This window comes from Oncorhynchus nerka, linkage group LG5 (genome assembly GCF_034236695.1).
Source record: "Oncorhynchus nerka isolate Pitt River linkage group LG5, Oner_Uvic_2.0, whole genome shotgun sequence".
In the NCBI taxonomy this organism is placed as follows: domain Eukaryota; kingdom Metazoa; phylum Chordata; class Actinopteri; order Salmoniformes; family Salmonidae; genus Oncorhynchus; species Oncorhynchus nerka.
The window spans coordinates 18595121-18615854 of NC_088400.1; positions in this window are offsets into that span (position 1 = coordinate 18595121).

Below are 20734 nucleotides of genomic sequence, written 5' to 3' on the forward strand. Positions count from 1 at the left end.
CACAGTCATATCAGAGATAAACACACCAGTACTGTACTCCACAGTCATATCAGAGATAAACACACCAGTACTGTACTCCACAGTCATATCAGAGATACACACACCAGTACTGTACTCCACAGTCATATCAGAGATAAACACACCAGTACTGTACTCCACAGTCATATCAGAGATAAACACACTAGTACTGTACTCCACAGTCATATCAGAGATAAACACACCAGTACTGTACTCCACAGTCATATCAGAGATAAACACACTAGTACTGTTCTCAACAGTCATATCAGAGATAAACACACTAGTACTGTACTCCACAGTCATATCAGAGATACACACACACACACCAGTACTGTACTCCACAGTCATATCAGAGATACACACACCAGTACTGTACTCCACAGTCATATCAGAGATACACACACCAGTACTGTACTCCACAGTCATATCGGAGATAAACACACTAGTACTGTACTCCACAGTCATATCAGAGATACACACACACATCAGTACTGTACTCCACAGTCATATCAGAGATAAACACACCAGTACTGTACTCCACAGTCATATCTGAGATACACACACACACCAGTACTGTACTCCACAGTCATATCAAAGATACACACATATTTTTACTAAGAAACAAGGCAAGTGAAGAAGAAAGACAGGAAATAAAGGAAGAAAGCCTGTACTCCCCCCTGCCTTTTAGGATCCGCTGTGGACTCCATCGCTCTGACCCCTCCTCACAAGAGACCAAACCTCCCCCGTGCTCTGTAATTGATCAGACGGAAAGTGAGGAAAGAGCAGAGGAGAGGAGATACTGCCACAGGGAAGAGAGAATGGAGCAGAGGAGAGGAGAGACTGCCACAGGGAAGAGAGAATGGAGCAGAGGAGAGGAGAGACTGCCACAGGGAAGAGAGAATGGAGCAGAGGAGAGGAGAGACTGCCACAGGGAAGAGAGAATGGAGCGGAGGAGAGGAGAGACTGCCACAGGGAAGAGAGAATGGAGCAGAGGAGAGGAGAGACTGCCACAGGGAAGAGAGAATGGAGCGGAGGAGAGGAGAGACTGCCACAGGGAAGAGAGAATGGAGCGGAGGAGAGGAGAGACTGCCACAGGGAAGAGAGAATGGAGCAGAGGAGAGGAGAGACTGCCACAGGGAAGAGAGAATGGAGCAGAGGAGAGGAGAGACTGCCACAGGGAAGAGAATGGAGCAGAGGAGAGGAGAGACTGCCACAGGGAAGAGAGAATGGAGCAGAGGAGAGGAGAGACTGCCACAGGGAAGAGAGAATGGAGCAGAGGAGAGGAGAGACTGCCACAGGGAAGAGAGAATGGAGCAGAGAGAGGGAGAGACTGCCACAGGGAAGAGAGAAAGGAGCAGAGGAGAGGAGAGACTGCCACAGGGAAGAGAGAATGGAGCAGAGGAGAGGAGAGGAGAGACTGCCACAGGGAAGAGAGAATGGAGCAGAGGAGAGGAGAGACTGCCACAGGGAAGAGAGAATGGAGCAGAGGAGAGGAGAGACTGCCACAGGGAAGAGAGAATGGAGCAGAGGAGAGGAGAGACTGCCACAGGGAAGAGAGAATGGAGCAGAGGAGAGGAGAGACTGCCACAGGGAAGAGAGAATGGAGCGGAGGAGAGGAGAGACTGCCACAGGGAAGAGAGAATGGAGCAGAGGAGAGGAGAGACTGCCACAGGGAAGAGAGAATGGAGCAGAGGAGAGGAGAGACTGCCACAGGGGAGAGAGAATGGAGCAGAGGAGAGGAGAGACTGCCACAGGGAAGAGAGAATGGAGCGGAGGAGAGGAGAGACTGCCACAGGGAAGAGAGAAAGGAGCAGAGGAGAGGAGAGACTGCCACAGGGAAGAGAGAATGGAGGCGGAGGAGAGGAGAGAGAGACTGCCACAGGGAAGAGAGAATGGAGCAGAGGAGAGGAGAGACTGCCACAGGGAAGAGAGAATGGAGCAGAGGAGAGGAGAGACTGCCACAGGGAAGAGAGAATGGAGCAGAGGAGAGGAGAGACTGCCACAGGGAAGAGAGAATGGAGCAGAGGAGAGGAGAGACTGCCACAGGGAAGAGAGAATGGAGCAGAGGAGAGGAGAGACTGCCACAGGGAAGAGAGAATGGAGCAGAGGAGAGGAGGGAGGAGAGAGCAGAGAGAGGAGAGACTGCCACAGGGAAGAGAGAATGGAGCAGAGGAGAGGAGAGACTGCCACAGGGAAGAGAGAATGGAGCAGAGGAGAGGAGAGACTGCCACAGGGAAGAGAGAATGGAGCAGAGGAGAGGAGAGACTGCCACAGGGAAGAGAGAATGGAGCAGAGGAGAGGAGAGACTGCCACAGGGAAGAGAGAATGGAGCAGAGGAGAGAGAGACTGCCACAGGGAAGAGAGAATGGAGCAGAGGAGAGAGAGAGACTGCCACAGGGAAGAGAGAATGGAGCAGAGGAGAGGAGAGACTGCCACAGGGAAGAGAGAATGGAGCAGAGGAGAGGAGAGACTGCCACAGGGAAGAGAGAATGGAGCAGAGGAGAGGAGAGACTGCCACAGGGAAGAGAGAATGGAGCAGAGGAGAGGAGAGACTGCCACAGGGAAGAGAGAATGGAGCAGAGGAGAGGAGAGACTGCCACAGGGAAGAGAGAATGGAGCGGAGGAGAGGAGAGACTGCCACAGGGAAGAGAGAAAGGAGCAGAGGAGAGGAGAGACTGCCACAGGGAAGAGAGAATGGAGCGGAGGAGAGGAGAGACTGCCACAGGGAAGAGAGAATGGAGCAGAGGAGAGGAGAGACTGCCACAGGGAAGAGAGAATGGAGCAGAGGAGAGGAGAGACTGCCACAGGGAAGAGAGAATGGAGCAGAGGAGAGGAGATACTGCCACAGGAAAGAGAGAATGGAGCAGAGGAGAGGAGAGACTGCCACAGGGAAGAGAGAATGGAGCAGAGGAGAGACTGCCACAGGGAAGAGACTGCCACAGGGAAGAGAGAATGGAAGCAGGAGGAGAGGAGAGACTGCCACAGGGAAGAGAGAATGGAGCAGAGGAGAGGAGAGACTGCCACAGGGAAGAGAGAATGGAGCAGAGGAGAGGAGATACTGCCACAGGGAAGAGCGAATGGAGCAGAGGAGAGGAGAGACTGCCACAGGGAAGAGAGAATGGAGCAGAGGAGAGGAGATACTGCCACAGGGAAGAGAGAATGGAGCAGAGGAGAAGAGAGACTGCCACAGGGAAGAGAGAATGGAGCAGAGGAGAGGAGAGACTGCCACAGGGAAGAGAGAATGGAGCAGAGGAGAGGAGAGACTGCCACAGGGAAGAGAGAATGGAGCAGAGGAGAGGAGAGACTGCCACAGGGAAGAGAGAATGGAGCAGAGGAGAGGAGAGACTGCCACAGGGAAGAGAGAATGGAGCAGAGGAGAGGAGAGACTGCCACAGGGAAGAGAGAATGGAGCAGAGGAGAGGAGAGACTGCCACAGGGAAGAGAGAATGGAGCAGAGGAGAGGAGAGACTGCCAGAGGGAAGAGAGAATGGAGCAGAGGAGAGGAGAGACTGCCACAGGGAAGAGAGAATGGAGAAGAGGAGAGGAGAGGAGAGACTGCCACAGGGAAGAGAGAATGGAGCAGAGGAGAGGAGAGGAGAGACTGCCACAGGGGAGGGAGAATGGAGCGGAGGAGAGGAGAGACTGCCACAGGGGAGAGAGAATGGAGCAGAGGAGAGGAGAGACTGCCACAGGGGAGAGAGAATGGAGCAGAGGAGAGGAGAGACTGCCACAGGGAAGAGAGAATGAATGGAGACAGAGGAGAGGAGAGACTGCCACAGGGAAGAGAGAATGAGAGGAGAGGAGAGACTGCCACAGGGAAGAGAGAATGGAGCAGAGGAGAGGAGAGACTGCCACAGGGAAGAGAGAATGGAGCAGAGGAGAGGAGAGACTGCCACAGGGAAGAGAGAATGGAGCAGAGGAGAGGAGAGACTGCCACAGGGAAGAGAGAATGGAGCAGAGGAGAGGAGAGACTGCCACAGGGAAGAGAGAATGGAGCAGAGGAGAGGAGAGACTGCCACAGGGAAGAGAGAATGGAGCAGAGGAGAGGAGAGACTGCCACAGGGAAGAGAGAATGGAGCAGAGGAGAGGAGAGACTGCCACAGGGAAGAGAGAATGGAGCAGAGGAGAGGAGAGACTGCCACAGGGAAGAGAGAATGGAGCAGAGGAGAGGAGAGACTGCCACAGGGAAGAGAGAATGGAGCAGAGGAGAGGAGAGACTGCCACAGGGAAGAGAGAATGGAGCAGAGGAGAGGAGAGACTGCCACAGGGAAGAGAGAATGGAGCAGAGGAGAGGAGATACTGCCACAGGGAAGAGAGAATGGAGCAGAGGAGAGGAGAGACTGCCACAGGGAAGAGAGAATGGAGCAGAGGAGAGGAGAGACTGCCACAGGGAAGAGAGAATGGAGCAGAGGAGAGGAGAGACTGCCACAGGGAAGAGAGAATGGAGCAGAGGAGAGAGAGACTGTCACAGGGAAGAGAGGATGGAGCAGAGGAGAGGAGAGACTGCCACAGGGAAGAGAGAATGGAGCAGAGGAGAGAGGAGAGAGAGACTGCCACAGGGAAGAGAGAATGGAGCAGAGGAGAGGAGAGACTGCCACAGGGAAGAGAGAATGGAGCAGAGGAGAGGAGAGACTGCCACAGGGGAGGGAGAATGGAGCGGAGGAGAGGAGAGACTGCCACAGGGGAGAGAGAATGGAGCAGAGGAGAGGAGAGACTGCCACAGGGGAGAGAGAATGGAGCAGAGGAGAGGAGAGACTGCCACAGGGAAGAAGAATGAGCAGAGGAGATGGAGCAGGGAGGAGAATGGAGAGAGAGAGAGACTGCCACAGGGAAGAGAGAATGGAGCAGAGGAGAGGAGAGACTGCCACAGGAAGAAGGAGAGAATGGAGCAGAGAAGAGAGGAGAGAGGAGAGACTGCCACAGGGAAGAGAGAATGGAGCAGAGGAGAGGAGAGACTGCCACAGGGAAGAGAGAATGGAGCAGAGGAGAGGAGAGACTGCCACAGGGAAGAGAGAATGGAGCAGAGGAGAGGAGAGACTGCCACAGGGAAGAGAGGAGCAGAGGAGAGGAGAGACTGGAAGAGAGAATGGAGGGAGAGGGGAAGAGAGAATGGAGCAGAGACTGCCACAGGGAAGAGAGAATGGAGCAGAGGAGAGAGGAGACTGCCACAGGGAAGAGAGAATGGAGCAGAGGAGAGGAGAGACTGCCACAGGGAAGAGAGAATGGAGCAGAGGAGAGGAGAGACTGCCACAGGGAAGAGAGAATGGAGCAGAGGAGAGGAGAGACTGCCACAGGGAAGAGAGAATGGAGCAGAGGAGAGGAGAGACTGCCACAGGGAAGAGAGAATGGAGCAGAGGAGAGGAGAGACTGCCACAGGGAAGAGAGAATGGAGCAGAGGAGAGGAGAGACTGCCACAGGGAAGAGACAGGGAAGAATGGAGCAGAGGAGAGGAGAGACTGCCACAGGGAAGAGAGAATGGAGCAGAGGAGAGGAGAGACTGCCACAGGGAAGAGAGAATGGAGCAGAGGAGAGGAGAGACTGCCACAGGGAAGAGAGATGGAGCAGAGGAGAGGAGAGACTGCCACAGGGAAGAGAGAATGGAGCAGAGGAGAGGAGAGACTGCCACAGGGAACAGAGAGATGGAGCAGAGGAGAGGAGAGACTGCCACAGGGAAGAGAGAATGGAGCAGAGGAGAGGAGAGACTGCCACAGGGAAGAATGAGAATGGAGCAGAGGAGAGGAGAGACTGCCACAGGGAAGAGAGAATGGAGCAGAGGAGAGGAGAGACTGCCACAGGGAAGAGAGAATGGAGCAGAGGAGAGGAGATACTGCCACAGGGAAGAGAGAATGGAGCAGAGGAGAGGAGATACTGCCACAGGGAAGAGCGAATGGAGCAGAGGAGAGGAGAGACTGCCACAGGGAAGAGAGAATGGAGCAGAGGAGAGGAGAGACTGCCACAGGGAAGAGAGAATGGAGCAGAGGAGAAGAGAGACTGTCACAGGGAAGAGAGAATGGAGCAGAGGAGAGGAGATACTGCCACAGGGAAGAGAGAATGGAGCAGAGGAGAGGAGAGACTGCCACAGGGAAGAGAGAATGGAGCAGAGGAGAGGAGAGACTGCCACAGGGAAGAGAGAATGGAGCAGAGGAGAGGAGAGACTGCCACAGGGGAGGGAGAATGGAGCGGAGGAGAGGAGAGACTGCCACAGGGGAGAGAGAATGGAGCAGAGGAGAGGAGAGACTGCCACAGGGGAGAGAGAATGGAGCAGAGGAGAGGAGAGACTGCCACAGGGAAGAGAGAATGGAGCAGAGGAGAGGAGAGGAGAGACTGCCACAGGGAAGAGATAATGGAGCAGAGGAGAGGAGAGACTGCCACAGGGAAGAGAGAATGGAGCGGAGGAGAGGAACTGCTTCACTATGCTGATGACAAACTCACACATTTACACTCTCTCGCTTTCCCTCCCTCCCTCCCTCCCCCTCCCTCCCTCCCTCCCTCCCTCCCCCTCCCTCCCCCCTCCCTCCCTCCCTCCCTCCCTCCCTCCCCTCCCTCCCTCTCTCTCTCTCCCTCACCCTTACCTCCCTCTCTCTCTCCCTCCCTCCCTCCCTCCCCCTACCTCCCTCTCTCTCTCCCTCCCTCCCCCTCCTCCCTACCTCTCTCTCTCCTTACCTCCCTCTCTATCTATCTATCTCTCTCCCTCCCTCACCCCCTCTCTTTCTCTCTCTCTCTCTCTCTCTCCCTCCCCCTACCTCCCTTCCCCCTCCTCCCTACCTCTCTCCCTCCCTCCCTCCCTCCCTCCCTCCTCTCTCTCTCTCTCTCTCTCTCTCTCTCCCCCTCCCCTTACCTCCCTCTCTCTGTCCCTCCCTCCCTCCCTTCCCCTACCTCCCTCTCTCTCTCCCTCCCTCCCCTCCTCCCTACCTCTCTCCCTCCTTACCTCCCTCCCTCTCTATCTATCTCTCTCCCTCTCTCACCCCCCTCTCTCTCTCTCTCTCTCTCTCCCTCTCTCTCTCTCTCTCTCCTCCCCCTACCTCCCTTCCCCCTCCTCCCTACCTCTCTCCCTCCTTACCTCCCTCTCTATCTATCTCTCTCTCTTCCTACTTCCCGCTCTATCTCTCTCCATCCCTCCCTTCCTTAATCTGTCTTTAGAGTAGCCTGGTTTGTATATTAAATAACGTGGAGTGGGGGGAGTTTGACATTTGCAGAGTCAGATTTGCATCAATAAGTGTTGTCACCTCAGAGAGTCAGGCCTGTACATCTGATTTCATGAACTCATTACACGATAGCCATCACTGTCACTCTCACACAAACAAACACAAGCACTCACACACACAATGCATGTGCACACACACAGAAGATGGCATTTTAATTGCTATTCACCCGGCTGTAACACATCTGGACAAGAGGAACACCTAAAGTATGTGAGAATGCATTCAACACTATTTTTCCCTCCAAGTTCTGGCTCAGAAGCTCTGGCTCAGAATCATGGTTCTGGACACCACCCTTTGCAACTGGATCCTGGACTTCCTGACGGGCAGACCACAGGCTGTATTGGCTGCAACACCTCCTCCACACTGACTCTTAACACAGGGGCTCCCCACGGATATGTCCTCAGCCCTCTGCTGTAATCCCTGTTCACACGTGACTGTGTGGCTTTGCACGACACCAATTCCATTATACATTCCTGAAACCCATCTGGACAAGAGGAATATCTACGTAAGAATGCTTTTCATTGACTACAGCTCAGCATTCAACACCATAGTACCCTCCAAGCTCATCATTAAGTTCGAGGCCCTGGTTCTGAAACCCGCTCTGTGCAATTGTGTCCTGGACTTCCTGACGCCCCCCAGGTTATGAAAGTAGGAAACAACACCTCCACTTCGCTGATCCTCAACACTGGGGCCCCACAGGAGTGTGTACTCAGCCCTCTCCTGTACTCCCTGTTCACCCAGGACTGCGTGGCCAAGCAAGCCTCCAACTCAATCGTCAAGTTTGCAGACGACACAACAGTAGTAGTCTTGATTACCAACAACAGCGAGACATCCTACAGGGAGTAGGTGAGGGCTCTGGGAGTGTGGTGCCAGGAAAATAACCTCTCCCTCAATGTAAAAAAAAACAAAGGAGATGATCGTGCCCTTGAGGGAGAAGAGGGAGCACCCCCCTATCCACATCGATGGGACAGCAGTGGAGAAGGTGGAAGGTTTTTTGTTTTTTCCCTCGGTGTACACATCACTGATAAACTAAAATGGTCCACCCACACAGACAGTGGTGAAGAAGGCGCAGCAGGAGAAATGTGGCTTGTCAACTAAAACCCTCACCAAATTTTACAGATGCACAATTGAGAACATCCTGTCGGGCTGTATCACCGCCTGCTATGGCAACTGCACCGCCCACAACCGGAGGGCTCTCCAGGGGTTGGTGCGGTTACCACAATGCATCACAGGGGGAAAACTACCTGCCCTGCAGGACACCTACAGCACCCGACGCCACAGGAAGGTCATAAAGATCATCAAGGATGACAAGCACCTGAGCCACGGCCTGTTCACTCCGCTTTCATCCAGAAGGCGAGGTAAGTACAGGTGCATCAAAGTGGTGATCCTAATTGACCTAAGACAGGGAATTTTTACAATGATTAAATGTCAGGAGTTTTGAGTTTAGATGTATTTGGCTAAGGTGCACATGTATGTAAACTTCCGACGTCAACTATATTTACTGTATTCTATAGTATTCTAACACCCAGATGGATTCTGACACTGTGACCTCTAAACCAACGTTTCCCAAACTCAGTCCTGGGGACTCCAAAGGGTGCACGTTGTGGTTGATTCAAATCATCTCAACGTGACAATTAGTTGATTTTTGAATACATTTTATACCTTTATTTAACTAGGCAAGTCAGTTCATTCTTATTTACAATGACAGCCTACCAGGGAACAGTGGTTAAAATGCCTTGTTTAGGGGCAGAACGACAGACTTTTACCTTGTCAGCTCGGGGATTCGATCAAGCAACCTTTCGGTTACTGGCCAACGCTCTAGGCTACCTGCCGCCCCCCTGCCACTCCAAATCAGATGTGTAGTAATAACATGTGCTATTTATCATGAAGAGAGATGTCATAAAACATTGTCCTCCTCCCCTTCTCATCCCTCTCCCTCCACTCCTACACTGTGCTCCCTCCCCTTCTCATCCCTCTCCCTCCCCTTCTCATCCCTCTCCCTAAACTCCTACACTGTCCTCCTCCCCTTCTCATCCCTCTTACTCCACTCCTACACTGTCCTCCCTCCCCTTCTCATCCCTCTTACTCCACTCCTACACTGTCCTCCCTCCCCTTCTCATCCCTCTTACTCCACTCCTACACTGTCCTCCCTCCCCTTCTCATCCCTCTTCCTCCACTCCTACACTGTCCTCCCTCCCCCTCTCATCCCTCTCCCTCCACTCCTACACTGTCCTCCCTCCCCTTCTCATCCCTCTTCCTCCACTCCTACACTGTCCTCCCTCCCCCTCTCATCCCTCTCCCTCCACTCCTACACTGTCCTCCCTCCCCCTCTCATCCCTCTCCCTCCACTCATACACTGTCCTCCCTCCCCTTCTCATCCCTCTTCCTCCACTCCTACACTGTCCTCCCTCCCCGTCTCATCCCTCTTCCTCCACTCCTACACTGTCCTCCCTCCCCGTCTCATCCCTCTTCCTCCTCTCCTACACTGTCCTCCCTCCCTGTCTCATCCCACTTCCCTCCTACACTGTCCTCCCTCCCCTCTCATCCCCCTCTCCACTCATACACTGTCCTCCATCCCTCTCCTCTCCTACACTGTCCTCCCTCCCCTCTCATCCCCCACTCCCCTCCTACACTGTCCTCCCTCCCCTCTCATCCCCCTCTCCTCTCCTACACTTTCCTCCCTCCCCCTCTCATCCTCCTCTCCTACACTGTCCTCCCTCCCCCTCTCATCCCCCTCTCCTGTCCTACACTGTCCTCCCTCCCCCTCTACACTGTCCTCCCTCCCCCTCTCAGCAAAAACCAAAATACCTTGACAATGAGCTCAGGTGCATCCTGTTTCCATTGATCATCCTTAATATGTGTCCACCACTTAATTGGAGCCCACCTGTGGTAAATTCAATTGTTTGGAAATTATTTTGAAAGCCTGTCTATATAAGATACCACAGTTCACAGTGCATATCAGAGCAAAAAGCCATGAGGTCGAAGGAATTGTCCATAGAGCTCTGAGACAGGATTGTGTCGAGGCACAGATCTGGGGAAGGACACCAAAACATTTCTGCAGCATTGAAGATCTCCAAGAACACATTATTGGCAGAAAGAGGAGGAAGGGAAGCGCTACTAAGGTACACAATAGTACATTTTGGTAGACAGAAGATGCTCTTTGGTAAAAGGGGTGAATTGGTCATCAAAAAGAAAGGAGGACCAAGGCACTCTTCATACAATTAATTAAAATGTCTTTATTTGTATGGCATGTTCAATAGAAACACGTTTCTTTTTTTAACCGACGCCTTTCAGCTGCGTGGCCTTCGTCAGGGAGTACAAGAAAAGGAATACAATGTCATCTTTTGGACAGCTTTTCCAATTAGCCCTAATTAGAAGAGCGAGTGGTTACACAATTGATTGGACCTAGTAAGCAATACTATATACATTAACAGTGAAATACTGTAGCTATGTTATCCTAAAAATACACCTCCAAGCTAGAAGTATCAGAACACTTAGAAAGGTAGTTCTAACCTTAAATATGACTGGGAGAAGTGTCAAGAATAAGAAAGCAATATATTCCATAGTACACTAAAGCACAGCAAAACATGAACAACAACAGTCTAAACAGAGCTGAGGGTAATTATTAAACACATTATCGGCCTACATTATTCTTAAATGGAAGAAGTTTGGAACCACCAAGACTCTTCCTAGAGCTGGTCGATCTGCCAAACTTAGCGATTGGGGGGGGAAGGGCCTTGGTCAGAGAGGTGACCAAGAACCCAAGGGTCACTCTGACAGAGCTCCAGAGTTCCTCTGTGGAGGTGGGAGAACCTTCCAGAAGGACAACCATCTCCACAGCACTCCACCAATCAGGCCTTTGTGGTAGCCACTCATCAGTAAAAGGCACATGACAGCCCACTTGGAATTGGCCAAAAGGCACCTAAAGGACTCTTAGACCATGAGAAACAAGAGTATATGGTCTGATGAAAACATGATTGAACTCTTTGGCCTGAATGCCAAGCGTCACGTCTGGAGGAAACCAGGCACCATCCCTACGGTGAAGCATGGTAGTGGCAACATAATGCTGTGGGGATGTTTTTCAGCGGCAGGGTCTGGGAGACTAGTCAGGATTGAGGCAAAGATGAACGGAGAAAAGTACAGAGAGATCCTTGATGAAATCCTGCTCTGAAGTGCTCAGGACCTCAGGAAGGCGAAGGTTCACCTTCCAACAAGACAACGATCCTAAGCTCACAGCCAAGACAATGCAGGAGTGGCTTCAGGACTAGTCTCTGAATGTCCTTGAGTGGCCCAGCCAGAGCACGGTCTTGAACCTCATCGAAAATAGCTGTGCAGAGACGCTCCCCATCCAACCTGACAGAGCTTGAGAGGATCTGCAGAGAAAGATGGGAGAAACACCCCAAATACAGGTGTGCCAAGCTTGTAGCGTCATACCCAAGAAGACTTGATGCAATCACTGCCAAAGGTGCTTCAACAAAGTACTGAGTAAAGGGTCTGAATACTTGTGTGTTTTTGCTGTTTTTGCTTTGTCACTATGGGGTATTGTGTGTAGATTGATGAGGGAAAATTTTAGTATGAGGTCGTAACGTAAATGAAAATGTGGAAAAAAGTGAAAGGGTTTGAATACTTTCCGATTACACACATTGGCGACTCGTCTTTCAGGGCAGGTAGAGCAGAGGGGCGACTTGCTTGTTTTGCATGTTATTTTGACATTAATACGTGTCACGTATCAGTTTGAAACAATGTAAATATATAGAAATATCATTGAGTTAATAAAGCAGCATACAAACATGGTCTCTTTTTTGTTTTCTTGAGTAAGGAAGCTCCAAAATGCAGGGGTTTCAGCCTAGATAAATGCTTTCTGTGGTGGTGAGGCAAGCCAGCAGAAAATATGCAGCGTTGTGCTGTAATTGGCTCAGTGTTCCGTCACTCATGGGGACACTATGTCACCGCCAAGTCTAAGGGTAGAGCTCTAAAATTCTAGTCCCTTGGGTGTTGCCATAGAGTTACATTAGAAGGGCCCATCCAAGAATGCTCAAGTTCATTGGTCACTGCTAAAAGGATCAAATCACGCTATAGCTACTGTAGCTTTGATTGTACTGAATGTTAGCTAGCAGTCATCATCCTGAATCAAGTCGACAATCTACTGGAAAATCCTTTTCAACCCTTGTCATATGAAGAGAAATAATGAAGAGAAATTATAGATAAAATGTATCAGTGCTCAACGGCCATTGGACATAAACATTACACAAGAAGTTCGAAATCGCAAATTCAGCAATGAGTGGTTTGGAAGGAATCAGTGGCTAACTGCAAGCATTGTAAAGCAATCATTTGTCTGCTATTCAGTGGCGTGGCTGTGTGGTCCCAAGTCTAAGATTAAGTGTCTCTTTTCCTAGTTTAAAATGATAAACATTCAACATTGGCCATGTGGTCAATGAAGCAGGATTTGTGCCCATCTCAAAACAACCTTTAACTCGGAACTGTGAAATCTGACTTTAGTGAGTTCAAGAAAACTGGGAACTCAGAAAAAATGATCTACTACTGGGAAAATAAGTTTTGATCTTTCTTCCAACTCGGAATTGTAAATCGGGAACTAGGGCCTCTTTCTAAAGCTATGACCTGAAGACGTCATCATGATTCAACCTTTTTTTTCAAGAGTTCTCAGTTGTCTTGAAAGCACCATAAATACAGAGAATGCCAGAATTTGATGACAAAGTTTGATGACAAAATATGCCCAAGAAGGACCACCGCTCCACCTTCCTGTTCAAGTGAACACAGCACAACCAGGTCCAAACATGTCCTGTGTGCTGCTGCATAATGATATGCCAAGGAGATATGTTACTGTAGCTAAGGAAGTAATACTAAGTGTATGTTGGGTAGTAAGCTGTTAGTAGCCCATGTGCCTCACCCTCACTCTCTTCTAAGATCCAAGATGGCGTAGCAGTCAGACGTCTTTGTCCTGTCAAATCAAACCAAATCAAATCAAATTTATTTGTCACATACACATGGTTAGCAGATGTTAATGCGAGTGTAGCGAAATGCTTGTGCTTCTAGTTCCGACAATGCAGTGATAACCAACAAGTAATCTAACTAACAATTCTAAAACGACTGTCTTATACACAGTGTAAGGGGATAAAGAATATGTACATAAGGATATATGAATGAGTGATGGTACAGAGCAGCATACAGTAGATGGTATCGAGTACAGTATATACATATGAGATGAGTATGTAGACAAAGTAAACAAAGTGGCATAGTTAAAGTGGCTAGTGATACATGTATTACATAAGGATGCAGTCGATGATGTAGAGTACAGTATATACGTATGCATATGAGATTAATAATGTAGGGTAAGTAGCATTATATAAGGTAGCATTGTTTAAAGTGGCTAGTGATATATTTACATCATTTCCCATCAATTCCCATTATTAAAGTGGCTGGAGTTGGGTCAGTGTCAATGACAGTGTGTTGGCAGCAGCCACTCAATGTTAGTGGTGGCTGTTTAACAGTCTGATGGCCTTGAGATAGAAGCTGTTTTTCAGTCTCTCGGTCCCAGCTTTGATGCACCTGTACTGACCTCGCCTTCTGGATGATAGCGGGGTGAACAGGCAGTGGTTCGGGTGGTTGATGTCCTTGATGATCTTTATGGCCTTCCTGTAACATCGGGTGGTGTAGGTGTCCTGGAGAGGTAGTTTGCCCCCGGTGATGCGTTGTGCAGACCTCACTACCCTCTGGAGAGCCTTACGGTTGAGGGCGGAGCAGTTGCCGTACCAGGCGGTGATAAAGCCCGCCAGGATGCTCTCGATTGTGCATCTGTAGAAGTTTGTGAGTGCTTTTGGTGACAAGCCAAATTTCTTCAGCCTCCTGAGGTTGAAGAGGCGCTGCTGCGCCTTCTTCATGATGCTGTCAGTGTGAGTGGACCAATTCAGTTTGTCTGTGATGTGTATGCCGAGGAACTTAAAACTTGCTACCCTCTCCACTACTGTTCCATCGATGTGGATAGGGGGTGTTCCCTCTGCTGTTTCCTGAAGTCCACAATCATCTCCTTAGTTTTGTTGACGTTGAGTGTGAGGTTATTTTCCTGACACCACACTCCGAGGGCCCTCACCTCCTCCCTGTAGGCCGTCTCGTCGTTGTTGGTAATCAAGCCTACCACTGTTGTGTCGTCCGCAAACTTGATGATTGAGTTGGAGGCGTGCATGGCCACGCAGTCGTGGGTGAACAGGGAGTACAGGAGAGGGCTCAGAATGCACCCTTGTGGGGCCCCGTGTTGAGGATCAGCGGGAGGAGATGTTGTTGCCTACCCTCACCACCTGGGGGCGGCCCGTTAGGAAGTCCAGTACCCAGTTGCACAGGGGCGGGGTCGAGACCCAGGGTCTCGTGCTTGATGACGAGCTTGGAGGGTACTATGGTGTTGAATGCCGAGCTGTAGTCGATGAACAGCATTCTCACATAGGTATTCCTCTTGTCCAGGTGGGTTAGGGCAGTGTGCAGTGTGGTTGAGATTGCATCGTCTGTGGACCTATTTGGGCGGTAAGCAAATTGGAGTGGGTCTAGGGTGTCAGGTAGGGTGGAGGTGATATGGTCCTTGACTAGTCTCTCAAAGCACTTCATGATGACGGAAGTGAGTGCTACGGGCGGTAGTCGTTTAGCTCAGTTACCTTAGCTTTCTTGGGAACAGGAACAATGGTGGCCCTCTTGAAGCATGTGGGAACAGCAGACTGGTATAGGGATTGATTGAATATGTCCGTAAACACACCAGCCAGCTGGTCTGCGCATGCTCTGAGGGCGCGGCTGGGGATGCCGTCTGGGCCTGCAGCCTTGCGAGGGTTAACACGTTTAAATGTCTTACTCACCTCGGCTGCAGTGAAGGAGAGACCGCATGTTTTCGTTGCAGGCCGTGTCAGTGGCACTGTATTGTCCTCAAAGCGGGCAAAAAAGTTATTTAATCTGCCTGGGAGCAAGACATCCTGGTCCGTGACTGGGCTGGGTTTCTTCTTGTAGTCCGTGATTGACTGTAGACCCTGCCACATGCCTCTTGTGTCTGAGCCGTTGAATTGAGATTCTACTTTGTCTCTGTACTGACGCTTAGCTTGTTTAATAGCCTTGCGGAGGAATAGCTGCACTGTTTGTATTCGGTCATGTTGCCAGACACCTTGCCCTGATTAAAAGCAGTGGTTCGCGCTTTCAGTTTCACGCGAATGCTGCCATCAATCCACGGTTTCTGGTTAGGGAATGTTTTTATCGTTGCTATGGGAACGACATCTTCAACGCACGTTCTAATGAACTTGCACACCGAATCAGCGTATTCGTCAATATTTTTATCTGACGCAATACGAAACATGTCCCAGTCCACGTGATGGAAGCAGTCTTGGAGTGTGGAGTCAGCTTGGTCTGACCAGCGTTGGACAGACCTCAGCGTGGGAGCCTCTTGTTTAAGTTTCTGCCTGTAGGCAGGGATCAACAAAATGGAGTCGTGGTCAGCTTTTCCGAAAGGGGGCGGGGCAGGGCCTTATATGCGTCGCGGAAGTTAGAGTAACAATGATCCAAGGTTTTACCACCCCTGGTTGCGCAATCGATATGCTGATAAAATTTAGGGAGTCTTGTTTTCAGATTAGCTTTGTTAAAATCCCCAGCTACAATGAATGCAGCCTCCGGATAAATGGTTTCCAGTTTGCAAAGAGTTAAATAAAGTTCGTTCAGAGCCATCGATGTGTCTGCTTGGGGGGGGATATATACGGCTGTGATTATAATCGAAGAGAATTCTCTTGGAAGATAATGCGGTCTACATTTGATTGTGAGGAATTCTAAATCAGGTGAACAGAAGGATTTGAGTTCCTGTATGTTTCCTTCATCACACCATGTCTCGTTAGTCATGAGGCATACGCCCCCACCGCTCTTCTTACCAGAAAGATGTTTGTTTCTGTCGGCTCGATGCGTGGAGAAACCCGTTGGCTGCACCGCATCGGATAGCGTCTTCCCAGTAAGCCATGCTTCCGTGAAGCAGAGAACGTTGCAGTCTCTGATGTCCCTCTGGAATGCTACCCTTGCTCGGATTTCATCAACCTTGTTGTCAAGAGACTGGACATTGGCAAGAAGTATGCTGGGGAGTGGTGCGCGATGTGCCCTTGTCCGAAGTCTGACCAGAAGACCGCTACGTTTCCCTCTTGTATATGTCCCTTGTATATATCGTTTTACATCTTTTTCTTCGCATATCTTTTAAAATATTTTGCTAAACCACAACTTCTAAATACTCTCCTGCAACCCGGCTCACCCAATGTGGCGTGGATCTGCTTTTTTTTCTAAAGTATTTATATTTACTTCGGATCTGAAATCCCTCAACTGAAGCTAGCCAGCAAACTACCAGCTATCAGTCAGCAAACCATTGCCAGCGGTCATCAGCTAACCGGTCATCAGCTAACCTTCAGCTCGGAAAGCTCCCGCCAGTTTGAACAACGTGACTAACAAGAGCATAATGGACCTATTATTTTTATCCCCGGATTCCCACCGCAAACTGAACATTTTCATCTGGTTCTTCACAACTAGCTAACCGCAATCCCGGATGACTACACCAATTAGCTTGAAGCTAGCCCAGCCAGGGCTCCTGTGCTACCACCGAAGCATATACCTGGGCTACAATATCCGGACCCCTTCTACAGACGGTATGGGGCACGGAACCCCACAGATCCCCTACGACTGGAATACCGACATAATCTGCCCAAGGACTCCAACAGGCCTCTCAGGTGCGATGCCTGCCGAAGGCCCATTCTGCTAACCAGCTAGGCCTGCTAGCTACCTAAAGCTACTTGGAATCCTACTAATTCCACGACTGGTCTATCGACGTCACCGCACGACGAAGCAAAAACATTCTTACCCCCATCGCGACGTTCCCCAAAGGCTAACTTGCTAGCCCCGGTCTGCTAACTGCAAGCTTGCCGTCCCCGATCTGCTAACTGCTAGCTTGCCCGCCCGGTCAGCTAACTTGCTAGCCCCTGCTATCTGCTTGCTTGCTAACCCATCTGCTAAATGCTAGCGTGCCGACCCCGGTCTGCTAACTGCTAGCTTGCCTGCCCGGTCTGCTAACTGCTAGCCCCTGCTAACAGCTTGCTTGCTAACCCGGTCTGCTAACCGCTAGCCCCTGCTAACGGCTTGCTTGCTAACCCGGCCTGCTAACTGCTAGCTAGCCCCGGTCTACTAACTGCTAGCTTGCCGGCCCCGGCCTGCTAACTGCTAGCTTGCCTGCCCGGTCTGTAACTGCTAGCCCCTGATAACTGCTTGCTTGCTAACCCGGCCTGCTAACTGCTAGCTTGTTTAGCCCCGGCCTACTAACTGTTAGCTTGTTAGCATCGGCCTGTTAACTGTCTGAATCGCCGTGTCCCCAGTCAGCCCAACCACTCACTGGACCCATATGTTCACTTGGCTACACATGCCTCGCTCTAATATCAATATGCCTCGTCCATTACTGTCCTGGTTAGTGATTACTGTCTTATTTCACTGTAGAGCCTCTAGCCCTGCTCAATATGCCTTAACCAACCATGTTGTTCCACCTCCTACATATGCGATGACATCACCTGGTTTAAACATCTCTAGCGACTATATCTCTCTCATCATTACTCAATGCCTAGGTTTACCTCCAATGTACTCACATCCTACCTTACCTTTGTCTGTACACTATGCCTTGAATCTATGCTATCGTGCCCAGAAACTTGCTCCTTTTACTCTCTGTTCCGAACGTGCTAGACGGCCAGTTCGTATAGCCTTTAGCCACTCCCACTCCCCAGGTGCTCTCATTTGTTGACTTCTGTAACCGTAAAAGCCTTGGTTTCATGCATGTTAATTTTAGAAGCCTACTCCCTAAGTTTGTTTTACTCACTGCTTTAGCACACTCTGCCAACCCAGATGTCTGCATTAGCATCGAATAGCCCCCGTGATATGCAACTTTTCAGGGAAATTAGGAACAAATATCCACAAGCAGTTAGAAAAGCTAAGGCAAGCTTTTTCAAACAGAAATTTGCATCCTGTAGTACTAACTCAAAAAAGTTCTGGGACACTGTAAAGTCCATGGAGAATAAGAGCACCTCCTCCCAGCTGCCCACTGCTCTGAAGTTAGGAAACACTGTCACCACCGATAAATCCACTATAATTGAGAATTTCAATAAGCATTTCTCTACAGCTGGCGATGCTTTCCACATGGCTACCCCTACCCTGGTCAACTGCCCAGCACCCTCCACAGCAACCCGCCAAAGCACCCACCATTTCTCCTTTACCCAAATACAGATAGCTGATGTTCTGAAAGAGCTGCAAAATCTGGACCCCTACAAATCAGCCGGGCTAGACAATCTGGACCCTCTCTTTCTAAAATTATCTGCCAAAATTGTTGTAACCCCTATTACTAGCCTGTTCAACCTCTCTTTCGTATCGTCTGAGATTCCCAAAGATTGGAAAGCTGCCGCGGTCATCCCCCTCTTCAAAGGGGGTGACACTCTAGACCCAAACTGCTACATACCTATATCTATCCTACCCTGTCTTTCTAAGGTCTTCGAAAGCCATGTTAACAAACAGATTACTGACCATTTCGAATCCCACCGTACCTTCGCCGCTATGCAATCTGGTTTCAGAGCTGGTCATGGGTGCACCTCAGCCACGTTCAAGGTTCTAAACGACATCATAACCGCCATCGATAAGAGACATTACTGTGCAGCCGTCTTCATCGACCTGGCCAAGGCTTTCGACTCTTGTCAATCACAACATTCTTATTGGCAGACTCGACAGCCTTGGTTTCTCAAATGATTGCCTCGCCTGGTTTACCAACTACTTCGCTGATAGAGTTCAGTGTGTCAAATCGGAGGGCCTGTCTCTATGGGTGTGCCACAGGGTTAAATTCTCAGGCCGACTCTCTTTCCGTATACATCAATGATGTTGCTCTTGCTGCAGGTGATTCTCTGATCCACCTCTACGCAGACGACACCATTCTGTATACTTCTGGCCCCTCTTTGGACACTGTGTTAACTAACCTCCAGATGAGCTTCAATGCCATACAACTCTCCTTCCGTGGCCTCCAATTGCTCTTAAACGCAAGCAAAACTAAATGCATACTATTCAATCGATCACTGCCCGCACCTGCTCGCCCGTCCAGCATCACTACTCTGGACGGCTCTGACTTAGAATACGTGGACAACTACAAATACCTGGGTGTCTGGTTAGACTGTAAACTCTCCTTCCAGACTCACATTAAGCATCTCCGATCCAAAATTAAATCTAGAATCGGCTTCCTATATCGCAACAAAGCATCCTTCACTCATGCTGCCAAACATACCCTCGTAAAACTGACCATCCTACCGATCCTCGACTTCGGTGATGTCATCTATAAAATAGCCTCCAACACTCTACTCAATAAACTGGATGCAGTCTATCACAGTGCCATCCATTTTGTCACCAAAGCCCCATACACTACCAAAGCCCCTCACTTCATACTCGTCGCCAAACCCACTGGCTACAGTTTATCTACAAGTCTCTGCTCGCCTTATCTCAGCTCACTGGTCACCATAGCAGCACCCACTCGTAGCACGCGCTCCAGCAGGTATATCTCACTGGTCACCCCCAAAGCCAATTCCTCCTTTGGTTGTCTTTCCTTCCAGTTCTCTGCTGCCCATGACTGGAACGAATTGTAAAAATCTCTGAAGCTGGAGACTCACATCTCCCTCACTAGCTTTAAGCACCAGCTGTCAGAGCAGCTCACAGATCACTGCACCTGTACATAGCCCATCTGTAAACAGCCCATCTATCTACCTACCTCATCCCCATACTGGTATTTATTTATTTATTTATTTTGCTCCTTTGCACCCCAGTATCTCTACTCGTACATTCATCTTCTGCCGATCTACCATTCCAGTGTTTAATTGCTATATTGTAATTACTTCGCCACCATGGCCTATTTATTTCCTTAACTTACCTCATTTGCACTCACTGTATATAGACTTTTTGTTTTCTTTTGTTCTACTGTATTATTGTATATAGACTTATTTTTCTACTGTATTATTGATTGTATGTTTGTTTATTCCATGTGTAACTCTGTGTTGTTTTATGTGTCGGATTGCTTTGCTTTATCTTGGCCAGGTCACAGTTGCAAATGAGAACTTGTTCTCAACTAGCCCACCTGGTTAAATAAAGGTGAAATAAAAATAAAATAAAAAACCCTAATAATTTAGTCTATTTTCAACTATAACCGGTTTTTGAGAAATGTAGTCCTCGTTCATAGAGTTTTTGTTTGGTTTTAAAGTGACAAGGCTACCCCAGACTATTTGCATTGCCTCCCCCCCTTTTACACTGCTGCTACTCTCTGTTATTATCTATGCATAGTCACTTTAATTACTCTACCGACATGTACATATTACCTCAATTACCCCGCACATTGACTCTGTACCGGTACACCCTGTATAACGCCTCGCCATTGTTATTTTTCTGCTGCTCTTTAAATATTTGTTACTTATATGAAATAATTTCTGGGGTATTTT